At 36.7% G+C, this 19,117-nt stretch overlaps 1 protein-coding gene across 12 annotated transcripts in view; it reads left to right on the top strand.

Moving 5' to 3' along the window:
• The window catches only part of RPS6KA3 (ribosomal protein S6 kinase A3), a 120,726-nt gene that overhangs the window by 10,149 nt on the left and 91,460 nt on the right, over positions 1–19,117 (top strand). For 3 of the 12 annotated variants that reach the window (XM_063601603.1, XM_008972961.5, XM_034950450.3), the window contains exons 2-3: positions 15,368–15,461; positions 16,446–16,482. The exons of 3 other annotated variants lie outside the window; for them this stretch is intronic. The gene's annotated coding sequence lies outside the window, so the exon portion shown is untranslated. Of the gene's footprint in view, positions 1–15,095; positions 15,210–15,367; positions 15,462–16,381; positions 16,483–19,117 lie in introns of all 12 variants that reach the window. 6 more of the 12 variants (XM_014343394.4, XM_034950452.3, XM_034950448.3 and 3 more) reach the window with 5 other exon arrangements.

The following is a 19,117-nucleotide window of genomic DNA, read 5'->3' as shown; positions in this document are numbered from 1 at the left end:
GTCTCACAGATTGCAAATTCTAATGACTTTTCACTACACAGCCCTGTTTGAGTTGAGAACATCCAGGTGAGTGACTCAGTCTAAATGAAATCTGCTACAGGGGAAAAAGGTTCCAGGTAGTTTACATGGGTAGCTATTGTGGAGATGTAGAGAATAACCTAGAGAGATAGGTGACTTCTCACATATATAAATATATGTATGTATGTAGCATGAAGCCCTCTTCTCACCAAGGAGGCCTGTAGAGATGATGTGATCCTGGCATGAACTAGGAATGCTGTTCACAATAGAGACAGTGCTTAAGTAGTCAATAGGTAAAGTTTAAAAAGTTAGTAAAACTGAGTGAAGTTGATGTTAGTTTCCAAATACAGTGGGTTAAATAGGCTTTTGTGAGTTGGCCTGAAAAACAGCATTTATGGCATTGTATGGGAAGATTATTTGAGATTTCTAACTAGCTGTCTTACAAATAAAACAAAATGTCTAACGTTTGAAACAAAAATTACAGTACTTGGAAAAAGGGGGGCCTGCCTAGACATTACTTAACAGCTCTCTTTACAGAAGCCTCTAGGTGTATGCCTGAGTAAATGTGCTCTGTTCTTTGATTGCAGCTTATTAAATCGTTACCTCTCTATCTTTGCATCCTCTTTTCAGAAAAATCTACTTGATGTTCCCTCAAAGTGCCAGAAAACAGAATTTGGCTCAACCCAAAAATGTTAACAATTATCTTGCTATCGTATAAGAAAAGGAAATTTAAAAGGAAAGTTATGCGATCATTTTTTTTTTTTCTTCGACTGTCAGGTCAAATAGCCCTAATTAATTCCTTTTTTTTTCTTTTTTTCTTTTTTTTTTTTTTTTGAGACGGTGTCTCACTCTGTCACCCAGAGCTTTTTGCTCTAATGCTGATATGGAAGGTCCTTGTATATGTATTTCTTCTCTGTCACCCAGGCTGGAGTTGAGTGGCTCAATCTTGGCTCACTGCAACCTCTGCCTCCTGGGTTCAAGTTATTCTCCTGCCTCAGCCTCCCGAGTAGCTGGAACTACAGGTGCCCACCACCACGCCTGGCTAATTTTTGTATTTTTGGTAGAAATGGGGTTTCTCCATGTTGGCCAGGCTGGTCTCAAACTCCTGACCTCAGGGTGATCCATCCGCCTTTGCCTCCCAAAGTGATGAGATTACAGGCATGAGCCACCGCATCCGGCCTAATTCCTTTTTTTTTTTTTTTTTTTTTTTTTTGAGACGAAATTTTGCTCTATTGCCCAGGCTGGAGTATGCAGTGGTGCAGTCTCAGCTCACTGCAGCCTCTGCCTCCCGGGTTCAAGTGATTCTCCTGCCTCTGCCTCCCAGGTACCTGGGATTACAGGTGCCCACCACCACGCCTGGCTAATTTTTTGTATTTTTAGTAGAGACAGGGTTTTGCCATGTTGGCCAGGTTGGTCTCGAACTTCCGGCCTCAGGTGATCCGCCCGCCTTGGCCTCCCAAAATGCTGGGATTACAGGCATGAGCCACCGTACCCAGCCTAATTCCTTTTTTAATTGAGATATTTACATACTATAAAATTCACCCTTGTATATGATTCGTGGCTTTTACTATATTCCCAAGGTTGTGCAGCCATCACCACTATCTATTTCCTAGAACATTTTCATCACCCCAAAAAGAAATTTCATACATTTTAGCAGTCACTCCCCATTTCCTCCATTCCCCCAGTCCCTGGCAATCACTAATCTATTTTCTGTCTCTAGATTCACCTATTCTGGACATTTCATATTAATGGAATCCTACAGTATGTGGCCTTTGTGTCTGTTTTCAAGGTTCTTACATGTTTCAAGGTTCATACATGTTGTAGCATGTAGGAAGACTTCATTCTTTTATGTGGCTGAATAATCTATTGTATGGATATACCACAGTTTGTTTATCCATTTATCAGTTGATGGACGTTGGAAATTGTTTCTACCTTTTGGCTATTATGAATAATGCTGCTGTGAACATTCGTATTAAGTTTTTATGTGAACATATGTTTCCAGTTTTCTTGGATATATACCTAGGAGTAGAATTGCTGAGTCATATGGTAAATCTATGTTTAGCTTTTTGAGGTACTGCCAAACTTTTCCAGCTGGCCTGTACCATTTTACATTCCCATCAGCAGTGTATGAGAGTTCCAGCTTTTCCATATCCTTGCCATCACTTATTATTGTCTTTTTTACTATAACCATCCTACTGGGTGTGAAATGGTATCTCATTGTGATTTTGATTTGCATTTCTCTAATGACTGATGATGTTAAGGATCTTTTCATGTGCTTCTTGTCCATTCGTATACATAATTCACGTGCTTATTTTGTTACCGTTTTAGGGACTTAAGTTGGCTTTTGTTCTAATGCTGATAGGGAAGTTCCTTGTATATGTATTTCTTCTCAGAAAACTTAGTTTCAATACGTGCTTTTAAGATATTTTCTTTCTTTTTAGATTTGATAAATACAAGGCTTTTCCTAAAATAGTGGTTTTCCAAATGGGTTAATAGAGCTCTAGGTTCTATGAAAGTGCCTTAGGATACCTCTCACCTAGGGCACCCTTTCTCTCAGCCAGAGTGGAATTCCTAGAGGAACACAACAAAGAATTAAATATTGATTATAGAACTTAAAAAAGAAAGTTACAGAAAGAAAACAAAGACTGGGGCAGTGATATTTTTCCTTAGAGTCTCCTCGGCCTAAACTAGTCTATAGTTTCTTATTTAAAGCAAAAGTGCAAGAGTTAATTGAAGATTAATTATTAATCTTAATAGGAAGATAATACGCCTAGAATCTCTGAAATTAAATATAAGTCAACAGATAAATGAATTCAGGAATCCATCTCAAGTGAAGTAACGTATACAGGTATGTTACTTGAAGAAGTAAAAATGCAAATAAAACAAAACCTTATTTGCCTCTTTTCCTTCAAGTTCCTGCTGGCTGTTGGTATAATTCAAGAGTAATAGCTATCAAAATGGATGTTCATATTAAGTAATCCTTAGAGAAATGTCATAGGCAAATTAAAAATAAGTTTTGCCTTGGATTAATAAAAAGAAGAGCTCATAAATGAGTTTTAAAGCTATCTCCTGCCCACCACCTCCCCTCCCCCGCCAGCTCTTCTGAGTATGTATAGTATACTACTAGGTGAAAATGAATTAAATGGAATTATTTTCTTTTGGAACATTAAAGTCTAGAAGTACTGGGGTGGGCAGGAAGTTTAATAGCATGAAACAAGGTAAATTAGTAAAGAATAATATAAGCAGATGTAATTGGATCTTTAGGAGGAAATTATGACCTATAATGTTACAGCAGTTTTCTGTAGTACATTTTCAACCATAATGTGGAAAATTAGAAAATAAATGTTATTTTCAACATAAAAATTAATCACTTGGAGGATACATCTGGTTCTGCCAAGATAGAGGACCCCTATTCCTCCTTGATCTCCCTTACAGCGAAAACACTTTAGACATAACAAACAAGCACAGGAACACTCTAAAGGTGGAAAGAGAAGGCAAACAGCCTGCAGACCTTGAGACTCAAGAAAACCCAGGGAATTCACTATTTGTGTTCTTCCTGTCACCTCCCATATATCCTAGACAGGGTGCTATGAAAGCCTCCAAACTAGAACTGCCAACAGTCACAGACAAAAAGAGCTCTGAGAAAAAGCCTGTTTCCTTTAGACAAACAACTGGGGGAAAGGTAGCCAAGTAAGTCTAAACCTTTTTGACAATACTCACCCTACCCTGGCCAAATACCATCAGAAAAACCCCACCCCACCCCACCCCAAAGAAGCAAATAACAGTGCTCTCACTCCCCAACCCAGTGGTGTGGGCTGGGGAGATCAGAGACCTAAGCACCCATTTCTTTGCCCAGCAAAAGCAGACAGCACTTTGGTTCCCCCTGCTGGGTGGTTTTGGCAGACCAGGCAGGAAGCATTTTCCCTCATTCCACTTCAAGCTGAAGGAAGTTATGCTCTTGCCAGGGTGGTGTCTAGCAGCAGTGGGGTCTAGTAGCAGATTGAGCCTCCACCCCAACCCAGAAGCAATGACACTTAACAAGGTGACGTGAGCCAGGGCTAATCCATACTCTACCCTCACCTTACATCAACGAGGCAGAACAAGATGGTTGGAGGTAGGATTCTCAACACATCTTACCTCCACTAATGTCAGTAGGGCCCAGTGGAGAACTGAGCCTTCACTCCCATCTGGCAAGTGATGGGTGGCAGGGCTAGTTGGCATTCTGCTTCCTTCTCTACCCTCCCCTGTTGTTAGCTGGGTCCTTTGGGGAGCTGAGCTTTTGGCTTTATAGTGCAGCAACAAAGAAGTATGAGTCAGCCCTCTGCTTTCCTCCTCCCTGTCATCAGTGGGGCCCAGCAGGGAGGTGAGCTTACACCCCTACTCAGAGGCAGTGAGGTGATACAGGTTGGTGCCCTACTTTCATTGGGACTAAGAGTGGAGCTGAACTTCCGTCCCACCCATCTGCAACAAAACAGTGTGAGTCATTGCTCCACTTTTGCCTGGGTGATGTTGGTGCGGCCCAGAGGGAAGTTGAACATACACACTCCACCTCAACAGGAGGACTGCCTGCTTCGGGGAAAAAAAAAAAGATTAAATAGGAAAGAGTCCTATAATCTCCAAATATCCATTAGACAGTAAAAAATCACTTATACCAAAAACCAGGAAAATCGCAACATGAGTGAGAAAAGACAGTCAACACACATCATCACTGTGATAATTCAGATGTTGTAATTATCAGACCAGAATTTTAAAGCAGCCATCACAAAAATGCCTCAGTGAGCAATCACAGACACTCTTGAAACAAATGAAAAATTAGTCTCAGAAAAGAAATGGAAGCCATAAGGAAGAACCAAATAGAAATTTTAGAATTGAAAAATACAGTAACAAATAAACTTACTACATGGGCTAGATAGAAGAATGGAGATGACAGGAAAGAATAACATTGGAGATAAAGCAATAGAAATGAACAATAGAGAAAAAATAAACTGGAAAATGAACAGAGCCTCAAGAGCCTGGTGAACATTAACAAAAGATTTAACGTTTATGTCATCAGAGTCCCAGAAAGGGAAAAAAGAAACTGGACCTGAAGAAATAATGGCTGAAATTTCCCCAAATTTTGCAAAAGACATAATCTTACAGATTCAGGAAGCTGACTGAATCCCAAATAAGATAAACCCAAAGTAATCCACTCCTAGACAAAATCAAAATCAAACTTTTGAAAATGAGTAGTTATTGTCTAATAGATACAGAGTTTCAATTTTGCAAGATAGTTCTGAAGATTAGTTGCATAATGTGAATATACTTAATACTACTAAACCGTACACTTAAAATAGTTGAGATAGTGAATTTTATGTTATGTTTTATGACAATTGAAAAAGTAAAATATCAAACTTTTGAAAATTAAAGAATCTTTAAAGCAGTTAGAGAGAAATGAACTGTTACCTATAGGGAACAATTCACGTGACAGCAGATTTTCCATCAGAATCTATGGACGTCTGCCAGGCACAGTGGCTTACGCCTATAATCCCAGCACTTTGGGAGACTTACGCCTGTAATCCCAGCACTTTGAGGGGCTTACACCTATAATCCCAGCACTTTGGGAGGCCAAGGCAAGAGGATTGCTTGAGCCCAGGAGTTCGAGATCGGCTTGGGCAACATGGCAAGACCCCATTTTTACAAATAATAACAATAATAAAAATAAATAGCCAGGCATGGTGGCACGTGCCTGTAATTCCAGCTACTGGGGAGGCTGAAGCTGGAGGATCACTTGAGCCCAGACAGTCAAGGCCCCAGTGAGCCATCTTCACACCACTGCACTCCAGCCTGGGCGACACAGTGAGACCTCATCTCAAAACATCTATGGATGCCAGAAGGATATGGCACACCATTTTTCAAGTGCTGAAAGAAGATACTGTCAACCCAGATTTCTATACCAAGTGAAAATATCCTTCAGGAATGAAGGTAAAATCAGAGTGGTCTTGGATCCAGGAAAACTAAGAGAATTTGTGAGTAGCAGACCCTGAAAGAGAATGATAAAAGAAGGAAACTTGGACTGTCAGGAATAAAGAAATCACATAAATTCTACATAGTCTCTTCCAGAAAATAGAGAACAGTTTACAACTCATTTTATGAGGCCAGTATTATCCTGATAGCAAAACCTAAAGATAGTATAGAAAACTGCAGGTCAGTATCCCTGAAGCACATAGACACAGAATCCTCAACAAAAACTAGCAAAACAAATCTAACAACATATAAGAATTGTATGCCATGACCAAGTGGGTTTTATTCCACATCAGACACAGTATTCAAAAATCATTCAAGGTAGCCTACCATATTAAAAGGTTAAAGAAGACAAGTCACATGATACTAATGGAGAAAACGTATTTTTTCTTGATCATAAAATGGCTTATGAGAAAGAGAAAAATTTAGCTAAGTTAAACATTCATTCATAATAAAAACTCAGCCACCTAATAGAGGAGGACTTGCTCAACTTGATAATGAACCTACAGCTAACATAAAACTTAATGGTGTAGTCCCAGCACCTTGGGAGGCTGAGGTTGGAGGATCACTTGAGGCCAGGAGTTCAAGTCCAGCCTGGGCAATATAGCAAGGCCCTATGTCTAGAAAAACAATTTTTTTAAAAATTAGCAAGGAATAGTGGCACGCACTTATAGTCCTAGGTACTTGGGAGACTGAGGCAGGAGGAGCCCTTGAGCCCAGGAGTTCAAGGCTGCAGTTAGCTATGATCACACCACTGCACTCCAGCCTGGGTGACAGAGCAAGACCCTGTCTCTAAAAATAAAATGGGAGGAACCCTTCCAAATGATTTTAAGACTTACTATATCCAGTACTCAAAATACTGTAGTATTGGCAAGGGGATACACACATAGATCAGTGGAATAAGATGGAGAACAAGAAATAGACCCACGTAAGTACAGCCAACTGATTTTTGTCAAAGTTACAAAAGCAGTTTGATAGAGGAAGGATAAATAGCCTTTTCAACAATGGTGCCTGGAGCTATTGCACATCTATAGGTAAAACAATAAGTCTCAACCCAAATCTCGTACTGTGTAAAAGTTAATTTAAAATGGATCATGGATTTGAATGTAAAACTAGAAAACTTTTAGAATTTAGACATAGGAGAAGATCTTCAGGACTGTGGGCTAAATGAAGCATTTAAACCTGAGACCAAAAGCAAATTCTATAAAAGAAGAAAACAATAAATTGAACTTCTGAAAAATTCAAGACCTTTTATCTATGAAAAAGACTCTGAGAAGGGTATGAACCTGTAACTGAGACCGGACTTGTATTTACAATATTCAAAGAACTCTCAAAACTCAGCAATAACAAAGACAAGCAATCCAGGCAAAAAATAGACAAAAGAAGTGAACAGACACTTCACCAAAGATGAATAGCAGATAAGCATATGAAAAGATGTTCAGCATGGTTAACTATCAGGGAAGTGAAAAAACATGATGAGGTATCACTACATACCTATTAGAACAGCCAACATAAAAAATAGTGACAATAATAAATGGCAAGGATGCAAACAAACTAGATCACTCATATATTGCTGGTGAGGGCATAAAATGATACAGCCCCTCAGGAAAATAGTTTGGCCATTTATTAATAAACATATACTTGCTATATGATCCAGCAGTTGTACTCCTGGACATTCACCGCAGAGAAATGAAAACTTATGTCCACATAAAAGTCTGTGCACAGATGTTCCTAGCAGCTTTATTTGTACTATCCAAAAATTAGAAACCAAATGTCCTTGAATGGGTAAATGGTCAAATAATGTAGCACATCCACATCATGGAATAATACTACTCGCTAACTAAAAAGGAATGAATTGTCGATACACACAACAGCTTGGATGAATCTCAAGGGATTTATGCTGAGTGAAAAAAAGGTCACATGCTATATGATTTATATGACATTCTTAAAATGACAGAATTATCGCAAGGGAGAAGAGATTACTGATTGTCAGGAATTAGGAAAAGGGGAGGGAAGTGTGGTCGTAAAGGGGCCACATGAGGGATCCTGGTGGCAATAAACTGTTCGGTATCTTTACTGTAGTGGTGGATATAGAGACCCACACATGTGATCAAATGGCCTAGAAAACACAGCTACATACCTGTAAAGCCAGTGAAATCTGAGTAGGATCTGTGCATTGTACCAGTTGCAATATCCTGGCTTTGACAGGAAGTGATATAAGATGTTACCACTGGGGTGAAGTAGGTTAAAAGTGTATGGGACCTCTCTGTATTATTTTTGCAACTTCCTGTGACTTTATGATCATTTGATCATGTCTAAATAAAATGTAAGAAAAAAAGTTTATACAAAAAATTAGCTGGGCATGGTGGAGGGCGCCTGTAGTCCCAGCTACTTGGAAGGAGGCTGAGGCAGGAGAATGGCATGAACCCGGGAGGCGGAGCTTGCAGTGAGCAGAGATCACGCCACTCCACTCCAGCCTGGGCGACAGAGCGAGACTCTGTCTCAAAAAATAAAAAGAAATTAAAAAGCATTAAAGTGTCTATTCTCAATTAAAAACTTATTCCCAGTAATTTTACTAATAGGAATAAAAGGGTATGTCCTTAATACTTAAAAAAATCATCTCAAACCAATAACCAGCATCATGCTTCATGGGGACATATTGTGGGCATTCTCATTAAAACTATGCCTGCTATTTTCACTTCTATTTTACCTTCTAGAAGAGCTTGCTAATGCAATTAAATAAGAAAATCAAAGAGTATTCAAAAAGATAAAAGATTATTCATATATGATATCATTATCCTCTTAGATAACCTAAGGAAATCCACTAAAAAGGTTTATTAAAACAAATGATAGTCTACTAAGGTGATATTACACAAAATGTATTCAGAAATCAACAAACAGCTTTCCTGTTTAGGAGCCATAAACAGAAACTGTAATGGAAAAAAGATCTCATTCATAATAGCGACAAAAATGTTGAATGCCTAGAAATATAACAAGCAAAGGACAAGACCTAAATGAAGAAAATCACTGAATTGCATTAAAGAACAATTTGAAAAAATGAGAAAAAAAGCTATGGTTCTTTAATGTAATTTAAATTACTTTCAATAGGATTTGAAGGTTTTTTTGTTTTTTATTTTTTTAAGATTTGAGGGTAACTTTTCCTTTGTTTTGAATAAATATTCTCAGATTTTTCTTTTTTTTTTTTTTTTTCTTTTGAGACGGAGTCTCGCTCTGTCGCCCAGGCTGGAGTGCAGTGGCGCAATCTCGGCTCACTGCAAGCTCCACCTCCCGGGTTCATGCCATTCTCCTACCTCAGCCTCCCAAGTAGCTGGGACTACAGGCACCCACTGCCACGCCTGGCTAATTTTTTTGTGTTTTTAGTAGAGACGGGGTTTCACCGTGTTAGCCAGGATGGTCTCGATCTCCTGACCTCATGATCCACCCGCCTCGGCCTCCCAAAGTGCTGGGATTACAGGCATGAGCCACCGCGCCCGGCCTCAGATTTTTCGTTTTTAAAAATTTCCTTAGGTTTCTCTAAGTTATAGCTTATGTGAGCAGTTAAAACTTAACAACGTTTAGTAAAGTGTTCTCTTTTGTTCTTTTTGGGATAGAGGCACGATCTCAGCTCACTGCAACCTCTGCCTCCCGGGGTCAAGTGATTTTCCTGCCTAATCCTTTGAGTACCTGGGACTACTCGAGTACATGTGCCACCACGCCCAGCTAATTTTTGTATTTTTTGGTAGAGACAGAGTTTCACCATGTTGGCCAGGCTGGTCTTGAACTCCTGGCCTCAAGCAATCCACCTATCCAAAGTGCTGGGATTTCAGGCGTGAGCCACTGCGCCCAGCCTAGTAAAGCATTCCTATTAATACTCTTTATTTATGCTTAATAAATATGCATGTAGAATTAATCATGGAACTCTAATTAGAAACTACATTTGTGGTTATCTTTTCAGAAATTAGTTTTGATGGCTTTGTTACTAGGTTATATTTAAACCTAGGGTGAGTTTTAAATATATATATATATATATATATATATATATATATATATACACATACATATTTTAATTAGAGTGGATCATTTGGATTTTTTCTTCCTAAGTCAGTTCACCTAAAAACATGCCTAAAACACTTTGTATTGAGATACAGTTGATATTACACAAACAAGAATTCTGTTAAACAGGTTCTGATTTATTGTGTATTTGAGCAAGTACCATTGTATCGTTTTCCTTGTAACTTATTAATGCTATCTTTTTGTACATAAAGATGTTTGTAAGAATATATATGTTTAAGTGTTAATTAATAGTTATGTTATCAATAATGTTTATTAGTTCAGTAGACATTTAGCATCACTTGTCTTACAGATGGGGAAACAGAGGTTTAAGTGATTTTTGCCACAGTCACAGCAAATAAAAGCTTGGACTTTGAAGCCCAGCATAATGGTGTATCTATTTTGGGTAGGAGGGCTTCATTAAACCTCTGGAAACCAGAATAAATCATTTAACTTGTTTGTAGGACCCCTGAATTAGCCAACCCAAGTAATATATTAAAGGGTTATCCAGAACTCAGATTTTTAGCCCTAGAAATGGAAGTGGACCCATTAGGGCAAAGGGCTCTTCAAAATCCCCTCAAATAACAGTAATTGTCGTTTCCCCTGACAAGATGAGCAGGAGGAAAGAGAAACTGACACCTCCTAAACACCCAGTGTGGCTGGGCATACTGAACTGTACCACAACCTCCAGCATAATTAGGATCCAAATTTTATGGATTAGAAAACTGAGATTCATGTTAAGTCACTTACCCAAAGTCACACCTATAATAAAGAACAAAGCCAGGCTTTGAAACTTGATGTATCAGGCTCCAGAGCTCATGATCTTTACACTGGGGTTTCCCTTTTTTTTTTTTTTTTTTTCTTTTCCGAGATGGAGTCATGCCATTGCCCATGCTGGAGTGCAGTGACGCGATCTCGGCTCACCGCAGCCTCCGCCTCCCAGGTTAAAGTGATTCTTCTGCCTCAGCCTCCTGAGTAGCTGGGATTACAAGCATGCACCAGCACGCCTGGCTAATTTTTGTGTTTTTAATAGAGACGGGGTTTCACCATGTTGGCCAGGCTGGTCTCGAACTCCTGACCTCATGATCCTCCTGCCTCGGCCTCCCAAGGTGCTAGGATTACAGGTGTGAGCCACCGCGCCTGGCCTCCCAGTCTTGTGTAATCACAGGCATCCTCTAAGGTGCCTGTTTAAAAAATAATATACTTAAAAATGGGGCTTCTGGGAATTCTGATTCAGTCTTGGGCTGAGATAGGTCCAGGTAATATATCTTTAACAGGAACCATAGGTAATTTTGATCATCAGGCAGATTGGAAAATATTACCAATGCCATTGTGTACTAAGAGGGTTTGAAGGTATTGGAGAAGCAGGAATAGGATTAGGAGTAGATCCCAATTTTTTTAATTGATACTTTACTAATTTTCTCTAGTAAAATAATAGATCAGATTGTGGAAATTATAAAATTGCTTTAAGTTCCCTTAATCTGCACAAAAACCAATATTGTATTTTTTTCTTTTATTTGACAACATTCGTACAGTGAGTTCTTTGGCATTATCTATGTTTACATTGGGGAACAAAAGCACCATTGACAGGTATAGATAAAACTATTCTAAATGCAGAAGTGGAAGAAAAAGTTACACTTAGAAGTAACGTTAAAAACAGCTTTAAACATAGAATCAGTAACTTCCTTGGGTACGAAAACCCCCCAAAATTTTAAATAACTTTAATCTAAAACTTTAATCCTTAAAGTTTTATAGAAGATCGTAAAACTTTCAAGCTGGGAGAGCTCCTGGATAGTCACATATTTATGGATGAAGCAACCACAACTTAGAGAGGCTTGGGGACTTGCCCACAGTTGGTGGCAGACTTTCAAATCCATGCTGGCCAAGATTCCATAGAACTCATGGATTACAGATAAATACCAGAAAAAAGCAACTTTTCCAAGGATACACCAGTTTTTAGAAATAAATGTAGTGGCAAGTCATGTTTTCCTTATATTCCCTATTTTGTTTACCTAATTTTTATGTTTTCTTTCATTTTTCATTGTCCTAATAAAAATAAGTATATTTAAAGAAATCCCTTTTAGGAGATTATGTAATTTGAAGTATTTTATCTGATCAATGATAGAAAAATGAACCATAACCTTCCTAGAATAGTGTATTTAACAAATAAATACTTTCAGAACATGTGCTGAAGAACTCTAGTTTTCTCCACTTTTATTACAAAACTATTTTATGAATGGAGAAAAATGAGCATAGCTAGATGCTTGTACGTGAACTCTAACAGCAGTATAACAGCATTTCTATGTAAGTAGTAGGAGCTTTGTATTTGAACTTGAATTTAATTATCTTATCTGCAAATTTAATAGCTCTATGATCTTGGACAAGTTATTAAAATCTCAACCTAACTTTTTTTCTTCTCTACGTAGTAACTCACCTCATGGATGATTTTTAATTATTAATTGGGATTCAGTGAGAGAATATGTGTAACACAGGTAGCACTGTAGTTTGAACAAAATAGGCAATGAATAAATGATAGCTGTTACTTATTTCCTTGACCCAGTAGTTATTTAGAAGAATATTAATTTCTGAGTGAGTGCTTTATTTCCTTATTCAATATTTTATTGTAATCAGAAAATGTGACCTGTGTAATTCCTGCCTTTAAGAATTTTAAACTGGCCTGTAATCCTAGCACTTTCGGAGGCTGAGGTGGGAGGATTGCGTGAGGCCAGGAGTTTGAAGCTGCAGTGAGCCAAGATTGCACCACTGCACTCCATCCTAGGTGACATGGTCAGTTTTTATAACTTTTCATAGAAACTTAAAAGTTGAAAACAACCCATATTCTTTTTACATTATAAAATTCATTATCTACCTGTTCTAATATAAATTATTTCAAATGCTTTGTCCTTATTTATTATGCTAGTTGATATTAGTGCACTAAAATTTTCCCATCCATTTTCTTTCCATTTAGTTTATGTTATATTCTCCAAGGCATCTGTTCTTCTGTTTTGTGGTTGGTTTAGTCATGGTTAAATGTTCAATACTATTATGCATTTACTGTTTTTAATGACTTTTTTGCTTAAAAAGTGATACATGCTAATTGTAGAAAATACAGAGAAGGAAATAAACCTCTGCACTCTTACTATGGAATATTATTAAAAGACTTTTATGTGATTAAGAGTAGGGGTTTTAGGGCCAGCCGTGGTCACTCACGCTTGTAATCCCAACGCTTTGGGAGGCCGAGACGGGTGGATCACTTGAGGTCAGGAGTTCGAGACCAGCCTGACCAACATGGTAAAACCCAGTCTCTACTAAAAAAAAAAAAAAAATACAAAAATTAGCTGGATGTGGTGGCACGCACCAGTAGTCCCAGTTACTCAGGAGACTGAGACAGGAGAATCCCTGGAACCCGGGAGGCAGAGGTTGCAGTGAGCCAAGATTGTGCCACTGCACTCCAACCTGGGTGACAAATCCAGATTCCATCTCAAAACAAAAACCAAAAGAGTAGGGGTTTTAGAATTAGATTTGGGTTTGAATTTCGGCTCTACTTATTAGCCTTAGGCAGTATATTAGACTTTCTCATGTATTCAACAAATATTTATTGAACACCTACTGTGTGTGCCAGGCATTTTGCTAGGCGACTGGGGATCCAGTGCTTAGAAAGTTTGACATACCTATCTTGGCTTAATTTCCTCATTTGTAAACTGGTGATAATACCTCACAGAGTGGTTAAGAAGCATCAAAGATAACAGTCCTTAGCATTTGCCTGGTATGTGGAGCTCAGTAAATGATAGCAATCATTTTTACTGTGTGTATTCAATATTGATTATATCTTTAATCCAAATAAAATGACTTTTTTAACTCAGCTTAAGGTTTTTGCCTTACATTTTATTTTTGGTATTAATGTTATAAACGCTTGTTTTATTTTTTTTTATACTTATCTGTTTGGTTTGGGTTTCTCTTTAAAGTAGTAAATAGTTGTTGGTTTACTTTTTAAAAAATATAACCTGATTATTAAAGTTATGATTATCAAACATTTCAGACACATACCAGACTGGAGAGAGTAGTGTAATGAACCAACATATTCCCATAACCCAGCCTCAAGGATTATCAAACTCATGGCCAATCTTGTTCCATTTCTGTTTCCTCTTCTCATTCCCCTAACCACCCTCCGATAAACATTTGCATTTATACTTCTTAAAAGATAGACTTTCAAAATTCATAAGGACCTTACTATCATCACTCATAAAACATCAGTAATTCTTTAATGACATCTAATATCCAGCAAGCCACTTCCTTGTATAATTAAACACTTTAAACTTTACATTTCTTACATTATTACTTTTGGAATGGTTTCCGTCATATTATTTTACATTTTTTATTCTTGTGAGGTTTTTTTCTTCTTCCATATAAATTGTTTTGTTTGAGGAGCTTATGAAATATAGAAGAATGAATTACGGAGCTAAAAAGATCTGGGTTTGAATCCTGCTTCTGCCATTCAGTAATTAACTTTGCTGAGCCTTGGTTTCCTCAACTATAAAATAGGAATAATTATACCTGACTCATGTTCTTAGGGTTGAATGTGATGCCTGCATAAAGTATTATTAATAGTCTCTGCCAGTTGTTATCTTTAGTGATTCGAACTGTAATATCTATTCTTGGTTACTGTATGGTTTTTCAAAACATTCCAAAATTTGTATTTACTGGATAACTACTAAAACTAATGGTTTTAAAATATCCTTCTAGGAAAGAGAATTTAGAATCTTGGCTTCTCCCACTACCTCTTTTATTTTGAGTTCACATTAATTTAACCTGATGTTACAAATCCTACTTTGAACTTTCTGAAGTGTTTTTTCTTTTATATTGTTTATATACTCATATCAATTATTCTTCACTATTGAACCCTTTTCTTTTAGTGGGATTAACTGTTTTACTCAGTTATTTCTAGATATTAGATTGGTGTCAGTATACTTCACCAGTTCTTTCCTACCTCAATATTCTTTATCTCTTATTCTCTTTTGATGGTCTAGGATGTACCTTTGAACAATTTATTTTTTAAAAAAACTACCAGGATGGCGAAAATTTGACTTTGCAGATCTAAGAATAATTTCCTGTGAGCTTTGAACACGAAAAACTAGAATGAGGTATAAAATTCTTAGATCATAACTTTTCCTTTTCAATTCTCTGTAAGTGATTACTTCATTGTCTTCTGGCATTTTATTGTTGCAGAGGAGAAATCTGAGGTCAGTCTGATTTCAGTTCCTTTGAAATAACCTATTTTTTTCTGCTTGTATGCTTGTAGGATTATATCTTTATCCTTGAAATTTAAAAACATTTGCCAGGACATGTCTTGGTGTTGATGATCTCTGTTGAACCTTCTCAGTCTCCAGTCTCAGGTATTTTTTTTTCAGAACTGGAAAGTTTTCTTATACTTTTGATTGATTAAACTGCCTGTTTTTTTTTCTTTAGGAACATCTGTTATTCATAGATTATTTCTATGTCTGTCTTCCATAGTTTCTTTAAATCTTTTCTTTCTTTCTTTCTTTTTTTTTTTTTTTCATTTACTCAAGTTTGTCCTCTGTGGCATGGATTCCGTTTTCTGTAGTGTCAATTCTAATACTTGCTATTCACAATGCAGATTTAATTTTGGCTACTATGTTTTCATTTCTTTATTCTTATCTCAACATACTCTTGTTTCATAAGCAGAATCCCCCTTAGACGGTAACACTTCAAAAAATATGAGGTGGATCCCAGCCTGAAACTTGGCCACAACCACAGGACCAGGAAAAAAAAAAGTTTCTGAAAGGGTCCTCTTAAACATAAAAATGTAAATATAACCAGAGGTCATTCCTACCCTCATCTAGAAAATAGAACAATGTTGGGTACTAACAGACCTTAAGTAGCTAGAGGAATAGTAAAGCAGGCATAAGGGCACCTTAACTAGAAATAAACTGATTTTTCTAATTACATGTATTGTTTTTCTCTTTATAAAATTAATACATAATAAGTGCATATAACTTTGAAAATACATTACAAAGAAGAAAATCCTGTGACCCAGGTAACGACTGATAAGATTTTATGTATGTTTTGCCAGCTACATGCACACATGTTGGGAGGAGGGGATGCAAAATTGGGTCATACTATAGTTTTGTATCCTTTTTAATGTAATATATTGCAAGCATATTTTTTGCATCATTAAATTTTCTTTAAGGCCCTGATTTTAACCATTGCATAGTATTCCTACATATGAATAGATGTATTATGATTTATTTAACCAGTCCCTTGTTGGTCATTTAGATTGTTTTCTATTTTTCAGTATAATGAGTATGATGAATATCACTGTACATAAGTCTTTATGCACATCTCTGATATTTCCTTAGGATAAATGAGGAGCTGATTCTTAATCCTGTCACATTGGTAAGGATTATATACATTCCTTATTAAGAATATAAAGTGCTTGTTTCTTATTGTTTCATTGTGATTGCATAGAAGATTCTTTGGATTCTGAACAATTTGGTGGTATCTTAACCAAAGTTTGAGAGAGGTTTCTAATGCCTCATGCTCAGCACCTTCATGATGGAATTCCTATTGTGTAAGCTTTTGGACAGGAAAACCACTGCTGATATCAGGGAGTTTGGAAAGTAGATATACTTGTGGAAACCTGAGGGTGGTTAAAAAAAAAAAAAAAAAAAGTATGGTCCTTGTTCATTCCTACAGCCTGGGTCTCCATATTAATATACTAGGGCTCTGGATCTTTTCTTTTCCTCTTCCCTTCCTGTTATTTCAGACTGTTACTCTCTCTGAAGATTCTTCTCTTAATGTCCGTACGTCCATTTCATTTCTAGGTAGGAGAATGTCAGTAGATGATATACCCTGCTGAGTTCAAGGTAGCATTTTATCAGTCACAGATCATCTTTTGGTCCTAGCATACTTATACATGATGATCTCCTGCTGAAATCAAAGTATTTTTTTAACTAATTATATATTTTCAGAGGTATCAAACAGCAGCCTGGAAAAGTACATTGTTGTATCATGCCATTACAACAAAGCAATCTGCTTAATAAAGTTGCTTAAAATGAAAGTTTTTAAATTAACAAAATATTTTTAACCTAAGAATTTTCCATAAAATAGTTAGGAATACTCTAGAGTTCCTGACACCTTGATTCAGAAATACTGATTGGAATTGTTCTTCCTCTTTAAGCCTGGAAGATGATCTTAGGTGATAATTTTTTACAACATTGAAAACAATTCCTGCTGAAAGTCAAGGGAACAGTCTCCTTTATCTGATTTGTTCTGATGAGACCCATATTGTAGGTTATCTAATGTGTGACTTTATACACATTTCAGGCTAACAAAGTAAAGCATGATTAGCATTTCCTAACCTTTTCCAGTATTTCACATCACATTTGCATATATACAATCTGCCAGGCTCTGAAATTTTTTGGCTGGAAGGCATTATGGTGGGATGAGAGAGGATAAATACATTTGCCTCACTTTTAAACTATTTTTTGTCCATACTCATTCTCTAGCTACATTGTATAAAAATATAGCACATACATAAATGATCTCTTCCACCCTGCTTAGTGGAAAATTGACTGTAGTGAATGATGGAACAGGTGTTTCAACACTCTCCTATACTTCTTCATTGCATTACATCTTTAGAAGTTACCTATAGAAATGTAATGTTACACAGTCCATTGAGGCAAAAGAGAGGAAAAGAAGTAACATTTACTGAACATAGACTGTCTCTTGGTGGATCTTTTTAGTTACAACATCCCTGTGAGGTAGATATTATGTGCATCTTGTGAGTGAAGAAACTGAGGCTCAAAATGTTAAATAACTTACCCAAGTTCAGGTAACTACACCAGTAAGTGACAGAATTGGGGTTTAAACGTGGTACTGACCAGCTTTAGAACACATTTTTTCCCACTTGTTTTTTAAAATTAGAGAAATATATTTTCTTGTTTAACAAGTACTATTCCTTAAACTAGGAAACAATAGAAAGTAAAATACTGAGTAAGACTCATAATCCATGTAACCTAATCTCTAATAAAACCAACCGTCATTTTCCAAATGGGAAACTTAACTGTAGAAGTAACTCTTTGCTCATTTCTAATAGATAACATTTGAATCCTTGTTTTGATGAAGTGATAGAAAAGTTTCATTTAAATAAAGGTGCTTTTTTTGGTAGAAAAAGCTTTGTAAAGCTTCACTGGTATGTAGGATAATGTTGGCTCGCTGCTTTAAAAATTAAATTGTTCAACATTTTAAATTATTGCCAAACTCAGGAGGTAGCTATTTTTACAAAAAGTAGAGCATAAAATACCCTTCAGATTATGTTTCACTCAATTTTTTTCTTAGGTTGCTTTGTTAGTATATACTATACTATTAGCTGGGTGAGTATTTGAGAAAAGAAAGTTTATTGTAAAATTTGAGATGACGTGAAGCTGAAAATAGTGAAGAGGCTGATTGACAGATTTGGAATCTAATATATAGAGACTGTAGCAATGGATGAGAGCTGGAAAAAGATGAATCAAAAATTTTAAATAAAGTTTTATTCATGGAACTAAGAGTAACAACAGGTATGGATAGAGGATGCAGGGTGTGGTTGCAGTGCAAGACAAGGATTTAATCAGAAAACTTGATACGTCAGCATTGTGTTGAGGGCATTCCAAAAATAATGCATATGTGAACTGCATTAACATAAGTTTATTTTCTAGGACAAGGGAGATAATATGACCTTTACTCTGCATTGGTCGTTTGAGGGTTGAAATGTTAATTACGTGCAATTCCATATACCACCCTTTAAGATGATTTGGAGTGTGTTCAGAGAAGAAGATGGTGATGAGTCTTATCTGTCTTAAATAAATGTTTGAAGGAACTTAAGTTATCTAGAAAAGATAAGATTCAGGGTGGATTAGAGTCATAGATGTAGATTTACTTCCTGTGACTTTGCAGATAGAGTACAGGCAAGTTAGTCATCATTTATTAGTAATCCTCTTAAAGAGAATTCACAGCTGAGGAAAGTTGCTATATAATGAAAAATTTCATG

The sequence above is a fragment of the Pan paniscus genome, chromosome X (genome assembly GCF_029289425.2).
Source record: "Pan paniscus chromosome X, NHGRI_mPanPan1-v2.0_pri, whole genome shotgun sequence".
Taxonomy (NCBI): Eukaryota; Metazoa; Chordata; class Mammalia; order Primates; family Hominidae; genus Pan; species Pan paniscus.
Note: the sequence above shows the minus strand (reverse complement) of the source record. Positions and strands in the feature narration are given on the sequence as shown.